The 15,136-nt window shown below is 43.8% G+C and overlaps 1 pseudogene; it reads left to right on the top strand.

Annotated features, from left to right (window-relative positions):
* Window positions 1-14,834, top strand: part of LOC124622883 — a 74,339-nt pseudogene extending 59,505 nt beyond the window's left edge.
* The last annotated feature ends 302 nt before the right edge of the window (window positions 14,835-15,136 follow it).

The following is a 15,136-nucleotide window of genomic DNA, read 5'->3' as shown; positions in this document are numbered from 1 at the left end:
TGCCATTGGTTACACGTCTCGGTCACCTCTTGTTCGCATTGACGGCACTTTGAACAGTGGACGTTACATTTTACATTTCAGATGTGTTACGACCCGTGGCTGTACCCTTCATTCGATCCCTGCGAAACCCTACGTTTCAGCAGGATAATGCACGACCGCGTGTTGCAGCTCCTGTACGGGCCTTTCTGGATACAGAAAATGTTCGACTGCTGCCCTGGCCAGCACATTCTCCAGATTTCTCACCAATTGAAAACGCCTGGTCAGTGGTAGCGGAACAGCTGGCTCGTCACAATACGCCAGTCACTACTCATGATGAACTGTGGTATCGTGTGGAATCTGCATGGGAAGCTGTACCTGTACACGCCATCCAAGCTCTGTTTGACTCAATGCCCAGACGTATCAAGGCCGTTATTACGTCCAGAGGTGGTTGTTCTGGGCACTGATTTCTCAGGATCTATGCCGTTATTGCGGCCAGAGGTGGTTGTTCTGGGTACTGATTTCTCAGGATCTATGCACCCAAATTGCGTGAAAATGTAATCACACGCCAGTTCTAGGATAATGTATTTGTCCAACGAATACCCGTTTATCATCTGCATTTCTTCTTGGTGTAGCAATTTTAATGGCCAATGGTGTACATATAATGTTTGTTCATCTAGCATTTTAGTATACACATCAAAAAAGTTTTGCATCACCCCAGTTCCGAGAACTCCTGAAGATAGACGTTGACTGTGGATATTGTATCACAGACATAGTTCTTTTGATTGTTCAGAGGTGTCACTAAACCCGCCCAAAGATGTAAACAACCTTGCATGAGAAGCGACTATTAGACGGAGGGGGTCCGACAGCCGATCAGTTCCAGTCATTCCACTAGGAAGGAGGCACACGGCTCGTGTTGTCTGTAGTTCAACCATGCCTAGACGATCAATACCGCGGTTCGATCACGTCCGCATTGTTACTTTGTGCCAGGAAGGGCTCTCAGCAAGGGAAATGTCCAGGCGTCTCGGAGTGAACCAAAGCGATGTTGTTCGGACATGGACGAGATACAGAGAGGCACGAACTGTCGATGACATGCCTTGCTCAAGCCGCCCAAGGGCTACTACTGCAGTGGATGACCGCTACCTACGGATTATGGCTCGGAGGTGCCATGACAGCAACGTCACCATGTTGAATAATGAGTGTCGCATATGCCTTCAACCAGACAATCGTCGGAGACGTGTTTGGAGGCAACCGGTCAGGATGAACGTCTTAGACACATTGTCCAGCGAGTGCAGCAAGGTGGAGGTTCGCTGTTTTTTTGGGGGTGGCAATATGTGGGGCCGACATACGCCGCTGGTGGTCTTGGAAGGCGCCGTAACGGCTGTACGACACGTGAATGCCATCTTCCGACCGATAGTGCAACCATATCGGCAGCATATTGACGAGGCATTCGTCTTTATGGACGACAATTCACACCCCCATCGTGCACATCTTTTGAATGATTTCCTTCAGGATAAGGACTTCAAAAAATGGTTCAAATGGCTCTGAGCACTATGGGACTTAACATCTGTGGTCATCAGTCCCCTAGAACTTAGGACTACTTAAACCTAACTAACCTAAGGACATCACACACATCCATGCCCGAGGCAGGATTCGAACCTGCGACCGCAGCGGTCACGCGGTTCCAGACTGAAGCGCCTAGAACCGCACGGCCACACCGGCCGGCGATAAGGACTTCGCTCGACTAGAGTGGCCAGCATGTTCTCCAGACATGAACCCTATCGAACATGCCTGGGATAGATTGAAGAGGGCTGTTTATGGACGACGTGATCCACCAATCACTCTGAGGGATCTACGCCGAATCGCCGTTGAGGAGTGAGACAGTCTGGACCAATAGTGCCTTGATGAACTTGTGGAAAGTATGTCACGACGAATACAGTCATGCATCAATGCAAGAGGACGGGCTACTGGGTTTTAGATGTACCGGTGTGTACAGCAATCTGGACCACCACCTCTGAAGATCTCGGTGTATGGTGATACGACATGCAATGTGTGGTTTTCATGAGCAATAAAAAGGGCGGGAATGATGATTATGTTGATCTCTATTTTAATTTTCAGTACAGGTTTCGGATCCGAGGTGACGCTAAACTTTTTCCGATGTATGTATAATTTCAAACCTTTAAGATACTTTTTCTTGCTCACACTCGCCCCCCCCCTCCCCCCCCCCCCCCCCAGAAAATGGTGAAAGGAAAAAAAAAGTATCCCTTAATACATTTTTGCTCTGTTCATATAGCAACTGCCGTATCGGGCATGGATTTTTGATTTATTGTACTTTTATCAATAATTCTATTCGCTACATGTTTTGCAGTACTTGCAAAAATACTGTATATCGTTATGCGACAAATTGTTCACGAGATATGACGTAATAAACATTGAGCTGTGTAAAAACAAATCTGCAGTGTCAAATTCCCTAGAGATACAGGTGAAATACGTGTACAAATATCAATGAAATATGTTAAATATACAGTGATGAAAGAAAAAATTGTAGCACCTATAAAGAGTTGTGTGACATAAACAAAAATTGGCAGGCGTGTTTCTACATCTGACAGATGGTGTCCATTCACATTTTGCGATAGCAGCATAAGAGTGCCGCTAGTAGCGCCACTAAGAGGATGTAAACCTTGTTTTCCTTTAAATACAAGCTGTAACGTTCGTGATAGGTACTTACATGTGATATTATACGTGGTGAACTGATGTTAGTCAAGAATGCCTTTAAGGCGACAAAGACACCATTATCAACACTTGACTGAGTTTGAGAGAGGTCCACGAGAAGCTGAATGCTCCTTTTGCGCAATTGCTGAAAGACTTGCCAGGAATGTAGCCACTGTACGTGATTCTGGCATGAATGTACTCACTGTACATGACTGATCGCAGCGGTGGTCACAGCAATGCTCGGTCGCAAGAAGACCAGGCTCCGGATGGCCGCATGGTACTACCGAGAGAGAGGATCATCGCGTTCGGCGTATGGCTCTGGCGCATCGTACAGCATCTGCAGCAGCAGCTGAGCAGCAGTTCGCACCACGGTGACACAGTCAACTGGTACAAATCGGTTTCTTCAAGGACAGCTCAAAGCCAGACGCCATATAGGGAGCATTACACTAACCCCGAAACCAACGCCGTTTGCGACTTCAGTGGTGTTCAAAAATGGTTCAAATGGCTCTGAGCACTATGGGACTCAACATCTTAGGTCATAAGTCCCCTAGAACTTAGAACTACTTAAACCTAACTAACCTAAGGACATCACACACACCCATGCCCGAGGCAGGATTCGAACCTGCGACCGTAGCAGTCCCGCGGTTCCGGACTGCAGCGCCAGAACCGCTAGACCACCGCGGCCGGCTCAGTGGTGTCAAACGAGAGCTCACTGGAGGGCAGGGGTGAGCTCTGTAATGTTTTCTGATGAGAACTGTTTTAGCCTCGATGTCAGTGATGGCTGTTTGTTGGTTAGAAGGAGGCCAGTTTAGGGTTTGCAACCAACCTTTTGTGTGCTAGACACACTGAACCTGCACCTTGTGTTATGGTCTGGGGTGCGATTTCGTGTGATAGCAGGAGCACTCTCACTGTTATTCCAGGTAACCTGACTACAAATTCGTTTGTTAATCTAGTGATTCGACCTGTTGTGCTGCCATTCATGAAGAGCATTCCAGGGAGTGTTTTCCAACAGGATAATGCTCGCCCAAATATCGCTGTTGTAGCCCAACATGCTCTACAGAGAGTCGATATATTCCCTTGGTCTTCTCGATCACCAGATCTGTCCCTAACCGAACACATAGGGGACATCATCATCGGAGGATACCTCCAGCATCGTTTATCGACCAGCAAGGTGTACTAGCACGGAACTCGATGCTACCAACTGACATCCGGCACCTGCACAATACAATGCATACACCTTTGCATGCTTGCACTCAAGATTCTGGCGATTACACTGTTCATTAACGTACCAGCATTTCACATATGCAATTGATCATCTCGCATTTACATGAACCTTTGAGCTTTCAATGTTAATCACTTAAATATGTTACCTAGAAAACTGTTTTCCCTAAGTTCCATTACTCAACGTTAATTATTTTTTGTTGTTGCTATTTTTTCCTTCAGTGTACGCCAAATACATGTTACATGTGTATATGTTTGTAAAGACGTGGGTAAAAAGCTCGTCCTGAACTTCTGGATTGATTTCAGCCAAACTTGGTAGACATATTAGTATAAGGAAATAAATGCGTTGTGGGTAACACCATAGCAACCTCCTACTGGGATGGGGCGATAATGTGGAGAGAGGTGGCTGGGATGAGGAGAGGGGGACGAGGAGGAGGAGGAGGAGGAGGAGGAGGTGGACAAACAGAGAGGGTGAAGGACGAGATGATCACAGATGTGGCGGAAGAGGAGATAGACTAGTAGATTTGGAATAAATGCATACCCTGACAACACCAGCTAGCCATATCATAAGTTGTTATTTGCCTGTGTGGGTTAAGGTGGAACAGATCTCTATTTGAGTACTGTTGCTTATCTTGCAGAATTATTGATTTCTATTTCGTCTACATGTGGAGTGTCCAACACTTTATATTACTTGCGCCACGGTATATGGGCGAGAGAGAGAGAGGGGGAGGGAGGGAGAGAGGGAGGGACACACACACACAGAGAGAGAGAGAGAGAGAGAGAGAGAGAGAGAGAGAGGGAAGGAGGGGGAGGGACGGCAGGCGGTATGGCGGAAGGGTAGGAGGAGTTTCAGATTCAGAATATTAATTTTACCATAACTTTACATAAACAGAACCTGAGGACTTTCCGACCTTACCGATCGTTTGATAGACGCTAAGCTCTTGGGCCGCACTGATTCTTATTCTTTTTGGGACACATGCGGCCTGCGGGTCGAGGGTTGGACAGCCCTGGTCTAAACTACCATTCTTGGTGGAGCAAAATTTCTGAGACTTGTGTAGAACAGACGGGAAGACATAACTGCAATTTGACTGTATGATATGCTTTATTACACGATCAGGATTTCAGCCTTACGCCATTATCAAGTGCCACCTATATGAAAAATCGTCTGAATTGTGTGAAACACAAGTTTTCGTTAGAATGTCGAAGCTGCCCTTGCAAGAAATTTAGTTACAGCCACATTATCGAGAATACACTCCTGGAAATGGAAAAAAGAACACATTGACACCGGTGTGTCAGACCCACCATACTTGCTCCGGACACTGCGAGAGGGCTGTACAAGCAATGATCACACGCACGGCACAGCGGACACACCAGGAACCGCGGTGTTGGCCGTCGAATGGCGCTAGCTGCGCAGCATTTGTGCACCGCCGCCGTCAGTGTCAGCCAGTTTGCCGTGGCATACGGAGCTCCATCGCAGTCTTTAACACTGGTAGCATGCCGCGACAGCGTGGACGTGAACCGTATGTGCAGTTGACGGACTTTGAGCGAGGGGGTATAGTGGGCATGCGGGAGGCCGGGTGGACGTACCGCCGAATTGCTCAACACGTGGGGCGTGAGGTCTCCACAGTACATCGATGTTGTCGCCAGTGGTCGGCGGAAGGTGCACGTGCTCGTCGACCTGGGACCGGACCGCAGCGACGCACGGATGCACAACAAGACCGTAGGATCCTACGCAGTGCCGTAGGGGACCGCACCGCCACTTCCCAGCAAATTAGGGACACTGTTGCTCCTGGGGTATCGGCGAGGACCATTCGCAACCGTCTCCATGAAGCTGGGCTACGGTCCCGCACACCGTTAGGCCGTCTTCCGCTCACACCCCAACATCGTGCAGCCCGCCTCCAGTGGTGTCGCGACAGGCGTGAATGGAGGGACGAATGGAGACGTGTCGTCTTCAGCGATGAGAGTCGCTTCTGCCTTGGTGCCAATGATGGTCGTATGCGTGTTTGGCGCCGTGCAGGTGAGCGCCACAATCAGGACTGCATACGACCGAGGCACACAGGGCCAACACCCGGCATCATGGTGGGGGGAGCGATCTCCTACACTGGCCGTACACCACTGGTGATCGTCGAGGGGACACTGAATAGTGCACGGTACATTCAAACCGTCATCGAACCCATCGTTCTACCATTCCTAGACCGGCAAGGGAACTTGCTGTTCCAACAGGACAATGCACGTCCGCATGTATCCCGTGCCACCCAACGTGCTCTAGAAGGTGTAAGTCAACTACCCTGGCCAGCAAGATCTCCGGATCTGTCCCCCATTGAGCATGTTTGGGACTGGATGAAGCGTCTTCTCACGTGGTCTGCACGCCCAGCACGAACGCTGGTCCAACTGAGGCGCCAGGTGGAAATGGCATGGCAAGCCGTTCCACAGGACTACATCCAGCATCTCTACGATCGTCTCCATGGGAGAATAGCAGCCTGCATTGCTGCGAAAGGTGGATATACACTGTACTAGTGCCGACATGGTGCATGCTCTGTTGCCTGTGTCTATGTGCCTGTGGTTCTGTCGGTGTGATCATGTGATGTATCTGACCACAGGAATGTGTCAATAAAGTTTCCCCTTCCTGGGACAATGAATTCACGATGTTCTTATTTCAATTTCTAGAAGTGTATGTTCTCTCGTCGCGCTTACTCAGTCTGACAGTGCTGGCCGCTTTACGGTACGCGTGTTTACTGTTTCAGGTCACTTCCGCCAGTACGACCATGGAATGTTCGGCAACCTGGAGAAGTACGGCAGCTTCTGGCCGCCAGACTACAACCTGAGCAAAATCACCGCCAAAGTGGCGCTCTTCTATAGCAACAACGACTGGCTAGCGGCTGTGAAGGTAACCTCGTACATCTCTGCTGCTCTCGTGCGGCTTTTTTGTGTTACCGCAATTCTGGTGGATCCTGTTAAATGGTTTTCAGAAGAAAGTTCCATCAGCAGACAGTAACTGACTATCACCGAGCGAGGTGGCACGTTGGTTACGGTATAGGTCTCCAAATTTCACTCTAGTCACTTAACCCTGCTATCATGCTTAAAAAAGCTACACACTTATGCCCTTTCGGATCATACTTATCAAGTGTAGTATATAAAGGACATGATGATTATAAACTGTCAAAAACTATTATAATTTTAAATTTAGGTTTGTCACAATTTAAACAAATATTACAGTTTTACGTACTAAAAAACTCAACAATGATGTAAGTTCTGGCCCTCAGTGAGCTGTTGCGCTTTAGCTTTTTACTTAGCGTATAAACTGTCACTCCCGGAAACCATTAGCATAGAGTTTTGCTTAGAATTCCACAATTTGGACAGAGGTATCTAAGTGAGCTTTGCAAGTACGTTTGTTACAGTTTGAACATTTCGTTGGTGTCTTGTTGTCACAAACGAATGGACATAGTTTGCATCTGGCACGTTTGCAGTTTTGGTTGCCGTCACAGGAGCTTGCTGTTGACGGACTTCCTGCTTGTATCTTTCTAACCATGGCCGCTGACTCCTCATTTCGTGACATTTTTTTTAGGTTCAACGTAAGGAGTAACTAGTATTCCCCACAATTCGTTGAGAAATATTCTTCTTTTGTAAACAACATTTTTACACCCTGGATTTAGTTCCCTCCACAGCATTGTAAGCAGAATTATCAGTAATATTGTGGAAGATGATTATTGGCCAGCGTTTGGTTTTCCCCTTGCACTTCTCGGTGCCAATAAGCTTACCCAATGTGTCAACTGTTCCCTTGCTTGCATTACAGTGCAATATCATTTTCGGTTTCTTGATTTCTCTATTGGTTATTTTCTCACTGTCATGCATTGTGCTCATAACGACAACCTCTTTGTCCTTCCGTAGAACGTAAGATGTGACCGTGGTATCCGTAACAAAAAATAACTTTGAGTGTGAACATCATCTTTGTTTGATATATTATTAGGGAGTTAAGGTTTTTTTTTCTCACCGACCTCAGCAATGTGAGATATCTTATGAGATGTCCTTGACGTAATGCATATGATGTGAAGAAACTTGTCACATCTAACATTATATCCTTTTCTTCATGACCACCCTCTCACCTTAATTTTGGCAGGTGCTTATGCAGGTAATTTTCCTGTATAGATTTGTGTCTTCAAAATGTGAGAAGTAGTACTATCAGACAGTGTCTATATTTTTACCCCATAATTTGAGGGTTTGCTCGGTATATATTGTTAGAATTGACAAAATCCTCGAAAAGCAGCCAATTGTTTATCTACGGTTACATTTCTGCGAGAATTATATAGTTTTGAAAGTATTTCCACCCTCGTACCACAGAGAACTCCTATAGGAGACAACTGGGCATTTACTATTCGTGCTCTTCGATCAAACTTGTCATAGAAACGAAACACACATGAGATACAACAGAGCGGTTTCAATGACATTCCGGCGGGAGATGGCTCTACCTGTTTCTGGGTCCCACAGACTCTTTGTTGCTTCACCAAATGATTTATACATACCAGCCAGTAATAAAAGGCCATTACAGGCTTCAAGTGTAGTTTCACCTAATGCTTCAGAGCTATCCCCATAAACTCTCCGACCCTCAATATTAATAATTTCCATCACAATACTCTGCATATTATCTTTCATCATAACTTGAAAAGATCGTTTTATATCGTTTGCTCTGGCGATAGCGTATCTTGTCGGACCAGGAGTCAGTTTTATAAAATCTTTGAACTAGATACTGTTCCAGTTTGCGGGAAAGATTCTAAGTTCCAAGTGATTTTTATGTCCTTAGACTGAATCAGTTGAACAGTTTCCACATTGTTATTTGAAGTATCAATATCTGGAATGTCTTCTGAAGCAGATGAAGGATGCATGTTGTCACCGCTGGTGTGGTTTTCATCTTCGGAAATATCCTCCTCGCTGTGAGATGCATTTACTAATGGTTCCAATTGCTCATCGGAAAGTACTCGTTTTTCATGATAAATTACTACGATAGGAACATGAACTGCCTTTGCACACAACAATTGATAAAATTTAACTGTTAACGAGAGTGCGTTATAATAATTTGAACGCAATCAACGACTTTGAGATGTGGTGCTGCAGCCGAATGTTGAAAATTAGGTGGACTGATAAGCTAAAAAATGAGGAGGTTCTACTCAGAATGGGAGGGGAAAGTAATTTGTGGAAAACACTGACAAGAGGAATGGACACGGTGATAGGACATCCGTTAAGACAGCGAATAACTTCCATGGTACTAGAGAGAGCTGTATAGGGTAAAAACTGTAGAGGAAGACAGAAATTGGAATACACCAAGAAAACATTGAGAACGTTGGTTGAAAGTGCTGCTGTAAGATGAAGAGGTTGGCACAGGAAAGGAATTTTTGGCTCATAAATTCAGTCAGAAGACGATATTTCAAAAAAATTGTTTTTTTACAGTCTGAATCTTTACGCCCTCCGTGTCATACTGACCTGAGGAGCACAAGTGTAACAAATTAAGGTTTAGCAAGGGGGAGACAAGCAGTTCTTTTAATTTCAGCTGTAAGGCACGCAGAATGTTTAGAAAAACAAAGTCATCAAGTTTGGGGCAGTACAATTCAAATATCAAAAATTATGGAAGAATCAATTCTTTTTCGGGTCAAGGGTTAAATTTAGATTTTGCGCACTTTTCCTTAAGTAGTTAAGGCTACATCGGTTCTTTGAAAAGGAGAACGCCAATTCTCTTCTCCATTACTGTCTAATCCGACTATGTGCTCAGTTTCCAATGAACGTACGATGGGACGATAAATCCTAATCTCCCATCCTTCTTGACTATTGGCGCCATAGACCGCAGCATCCCAATGAACAAAATTGAATTCCTCCGAGCCCTCATTTTCACTCGGCTTTCCATCTATTTAAGAGTTTGCATAGACCGGTGTACAATTTCCCCTATGTATACAGCAACTGGTATTCAGATGTTACAAATGAATGAGAACTGCGGCATCCGTATACGCGTGACTTAGTGAATTAATTTCTTATGTACAAACATAAATTACATTTTCCGTGCTTTTGCCAACTTTCTTCCCAAATCCACGTAATACGTCTTTGATTTATATCATGCGAAATCTGTCTTCACCAATAACTAAGTAACTTTCATACACTAAAACAAACGTTTCTCTTACGTATTTTTATTTTTGAAGCAATATGTATCGCAGTTTCTCACGATCATTTATCAGGAGACTGCGACTGTTGATTATATAGAACACTAAGTAAACAGTTATCTGTGTCAGTTACTTTTATTTTATTTTATTTCGTGGGCTTATACCAAAATATTCAGGTGGATCAATGGATTACATAAGAAATTCTTTTCCTGGATATAGCCACTTGACCTGTAATTAAAGAAACTGTTATGATGATCTCTCCTTTGGAAACCGATTCCGAATTTTTCTCCTTTCCAATCTCCGGGAGTATTTTCAAGAGGGAGGTGTCTATTAGAAAAGATTAAATAACCAACGACAGGGTAAGAATCTATGAGTCGAAGCGCGGATTGCCAGAGGCCTAAATATGGTAGGGAAGCTAGAAAATCTTAAAAGGGAAATGCAAAGGCCAAGTTTATCTAAAGTAGGGATCATAGGGATCAGTGAAGTGAAAAGGAATGAAGATAAGTATTTGTGGTCAGTTAGGTTTATATCAACAGCAGCAGAAAATAAGTAAACGGAGTACGATTCGTCATGAATAAGAAGATAATGGAGAGAGCGAGTTACTACGCACAGTTCAGTAATAGACAGAATACACATGCCAATATCACCAGCGGAAGACGAAGAGAGAGAGGAAGTTTATGAGTACAGTCAGCGGGTAACACAGTATGTAAATAGGATGTGAAAATCTAATAATTGTGGGAGGATTGGAGGACGGTATTAGGAAAAAGAATGGAAGAAAGAGTTGTTCAGGCAGAGATTCTGATACTGGATTGTAAGACATTCCCAGTTGTAGATCTAAATTCATATCACAATTTAATAATGACGAAGAACAGACTGAAATATAAAGAACCGGCTTGTGGAAAGCAGTGGGATGATGAAGTACTGAAGAATTATGAGGCTTATTTTAAGTTCTTTAAGGCGGTAGATACTGCAATAAAGACTAACAAACTTCAACTGAAAAGGAATAAACATCTATAAAAAGGGCAATCGGAGAAATTGCACAGATAATCATAGGTACAAGGAAGCTGATTGCGAAGAAACCCTCTGTACTAGAAAAGACGAAAGCAGGGAACACAAAAATGTCCAGTTTAAGACAAGAATATGGCAGTATAAGTCACTTGGGTGTGAAATAAGTAGGGAGTCCAGGGAAGCCACGGCGAAATGCACGCAGGAAAGATTTGAAGAAATCAAAAAAGAAATAAACAAATGAACATCGGAAGAACTGCCTCAGCATAGGGAAAAGTCGTAACAACCTTCAGTGAAATTAAAAGCAAGTTCGGCGACATAAGGAATGCTTGGGAATTCCACTGTTAAGAGCAGAAGAGAGACCAGATAGGTGGAAAGAGTACATCGTAGGACCGTATGAGGGAAAGGAATTGTCAGATGACGTGACAAAAGAAGTTAGAATTGATGTCTGAGAGATAGGAAATCCAGCATTAGAGTTAAAAAAATTGGAAGACTTAGGATCAAATAGAGCAGAGGAGACAGATGTTTATAAAATCATTGGCGGAAGTGGCAATCAAAGTTGGTATCTAGAACCTATTGGACCGGTGACCTACTAACAGTCTTTCGGAGAAACATCGTACATTCACTCCCGGCTATAGCGAGAGCAGATAATTCCGTGAACTATTCAAAAATAGCAAACAACTCATGCATCTAAGTTGCTGAGAAGAACCAATATACAGAAGAATGGAAAAGAAAATTGAAGAAATATTAGATGACGATCGGCTTGGCTTTAGAAAAATTAAAGGCACCGGAGGGACAGTTCTGGCGTTGCGCTTGATAATGGAAGCACCTTCATACGATTTGTCGACTTGCAAACAGCGTTTGACAGTGTAAAATGGTGCAAGATGTTTCAAATGCTGAGCAAAATAGGTGTAATCTATAGGGAAAGGCGGGTAATGTACAATACGTAAAAAACCAGGAGGGAATGATGAGAATGGAGACCAAGAGTAAAGTGTTGTATTTGAAAATGTTGTGAGACAGGAGTGAAATCTTTCGCTGCTACTGTTCAATCTACACATCGAAGAAGTAATGGAGGAAACTAAAGAAAGATTCAGGAGAGGGAAAGTATATCAGTGATAAGATGAAATTGGTAACCTGAGTAAAAGCGAAGAAGAATTAGAGAACGTGTTGATTGGAATGAAAAGGCTAATCAGTACAGAATATAAATTGAGGGTAAACTGAAGAAACACGAAAGAAATAAGGAGTAGCAGATTTGAGGTTAGCGATAAACTTACTACAAAAACTGATGACCATGAGGTAAATGGACTTAAGGAAATGTGCAGCATTGGAAGCAGAGTAACTCGTAACAGATGAAGAAAAGAGAACATGAAACGCAGTCTAGCACATATAAAGACGGAATTCCTGATCAAAGGAAGTCTCCTAGTATCAAATATAGAACCTTAAACTCCGGAAGAAATTTACTAGACTATGGACTAACGTGTGAATCATGGACTGTGGGGAGACATGAAAAGCGTTTCAGAAGTGGCGCTATAGAAGAATTATGAAATTTAGGTTGACTAATAAGGTAACTAATGGAAAAGGTTCTCTGCAGAATCGTCGAGGAAATAAACGTATTGGAGATCACTGACAACAAGGGACGTAATGGAATAACTTTCTTCGTCCTAGAAGGAACTGTAGACGGTTATAGAAGGAGCTGTAAAGGGTAAAACTGACTGTAGAGGTAGGCATAGATTGGAATATACCCAAAAACTAAATGAGGACGGTGAGTGACTCTGAAGCGAAAACGCTGGCACAAGATACGAAGTGGTGGGGCGCCGCATTAGACCAGTCAGAAGACTGAGGGAGGAAAGAGACGCCTGCTGTCTGCCTTACCAGTTGACGTCAGTGAAACAATGCGATGAGTGACACAAATACTAATCGCTAGCGAAATGAAGTGCAAGGAGTACAACTGACCTCACCCAGAAAAAGAAATTCCCATAGAAGCCACTGGTCCGCCTGAAGACGACAGTCTATGCCGTGTATAGGAGTCTTGAGAGCAGATAAAAGTGACTACACAGATAACTGTTTTAATTTTACTTTTATACCCGGTACTCTCTGTCTTAAGTTTCGTTCTTCATTACGATGTCTTCATTTTGTAGTTTCTTTTAAAATCCTTCCATAGTAACAACCTTAAGACACATTTTCTGAAATTCCACTTCTGTCGTTAATATTTCTTTTACATTTTTTGTAGTGCTCCCGTACCAGTTTCATAAACTTCGTAATCGGTGTGTTTTAAACCAGTTGCAGTTTATTTTTACGTGAAGACTTTCATTTCATTAGTAAGAAATCAAAACCACTGTGATTATCTTGTATGTTGGCATCTAAAAAATCGTATTATAAGGTACAGCCAATTGAAAACCGAAGACTCACCACAACGGGACCATGCAATGACTGCATGTAAAAGTAATAAGTACACGCCTTAAGATATTTATCCCACTGGGACACGAGGCGATCCGTTACTGTTTCATGGAACGCGGTCGGCTGCTGACTGATCCACAATGGCACCCTCTCCTGCACTTCCTGTTCCAACTGAGACCGACGTCCATTTACGTATTTCTTCAGCACGGCACCAAATATGTGACAATCGCACGCTGAAAGATCAGGGCTGTACATAGGATATTCTAGTGATCTCAGCCAAATCGCTGACGCGTAGTCTTCATCCGACTGACAGTGCTGTTAACGTGCAACGGGATGATTCCGCGACAGCATTCCGAAAGCTCGAGAGCAAACGGCAAAGCCAGCAGTGGAAACATTCCACACCTCTCCCAGCAAAGAAATTCGAAGCTGTTAATACAAGTTCCAGTAAGATCATGATGACCTTATTCTTGGACTGCAAGGCCCCTCTTTTCGTCAAGTTTCTCGAACCTAGAACAACAATCAATGGCGCAGCGCTATGATGACACTTTCCAGAAATTGCGACCCGCCGTAGATTCAAAACGTCCTGGAATGCAATCGGATAGAATGATCCTGTTGCACGATAACGCACGACTGCCCACTGACAATCGGATGATGGCTACACTTCAGCGATTTGCTTGGGAAACATGTCAGTATCCTCTGTACAACCTGGATCTTTCAGCGTGTTACTTTCACGTCTTTGGTGAGCTGAAGAAAAATATGCATGGAAGTCGCTTTCAGTCGAACCAGGAAGTGCAAGACAGGGCATGTTTGTGGATCCGTCGGCGGGCGACCGCTCTCTACGAAACAGTAATTGATCGTATCTTCTCCCAGTGGGATAAATGCCTTAAAGTGTGTGGTGATTACTTTTGAATGGAGCCACTCAGTTGTTCCGTTTTGGCGAATGTTCGGTTTTCATCTGAGTGCCTCTCATAAAATTCAGACAGGTGTTGTAAGACATCCTTGAATCCTTTTTGTCGATACAATCGAAATGCACGCTTTCGAGAGCCTGAACAACTACGGCGTTGGTTGCGGGTTGTTCACGTCGATGTAGAGACTAGCTGACACTCTTCTCTTTACCAACTGTGCAGTATGGATGTGTGTCATTAACGACCATTACTTAAAAGTTTTACTTTCCAGTTATTGAATTTTTTTGGATGTGCATTCAGACAATTTCTCTTTATTGTTGCAGGATGTGGACAGACTGTACGACAAGCTACCAAATTGCATAGGCCGCTTCCTCATATCACTGGATTTATCAACCACGTCGACTACGTATGGGCCATCCACGCTAAGGAACTAGTCTACGGCAAAGTCATTAGCCTCATGCATAGATATTTGTAAATTACTTCGCTGATGAGGGACGCAAGCGTCTACATTCAAGAGCAGACGCAATAAGGATGCCTACGCACACGTTTATCAGACAGAATATTTTGTTTAATTTCCAAGAAGAGTAATTTCTAGTTGAATTGTCTTATGTATTCAGACGTGTTATACTGTGAATTTAAAGTTCCTTACAAGAAAAATTTCGATATATGTTAAAAATAAATATTCCACTTTCTGTTCTTATGCTGTGTCATGCTTTCGTTCTCAAGGAGTATGTCGAGGAATATTACATCTTTTAATAATTTAAATCGTTTATCCAC

Source organism: Schistocerca americana, chromosome 7, assembly GCF_021461395.2.
Source record: "Schistocerca americana isolate TAMUIC-IGC-003095 chromosome 7, iqSchAmer2.1, whole genome shotgun sequence".
NCBI classification, from domain to species: domain Eukaryota; kingdom Metazoa; phylum Arthropoda; class Insecta; order Orthoptera; family Acrididae; genus Schistocerca; species Schistocerca americana.
The sequence above is the reverse complement of the archived record's forward strand: the minus strand, read 5'-3'. Positions and strand labels throughout refer to the sequence as shown.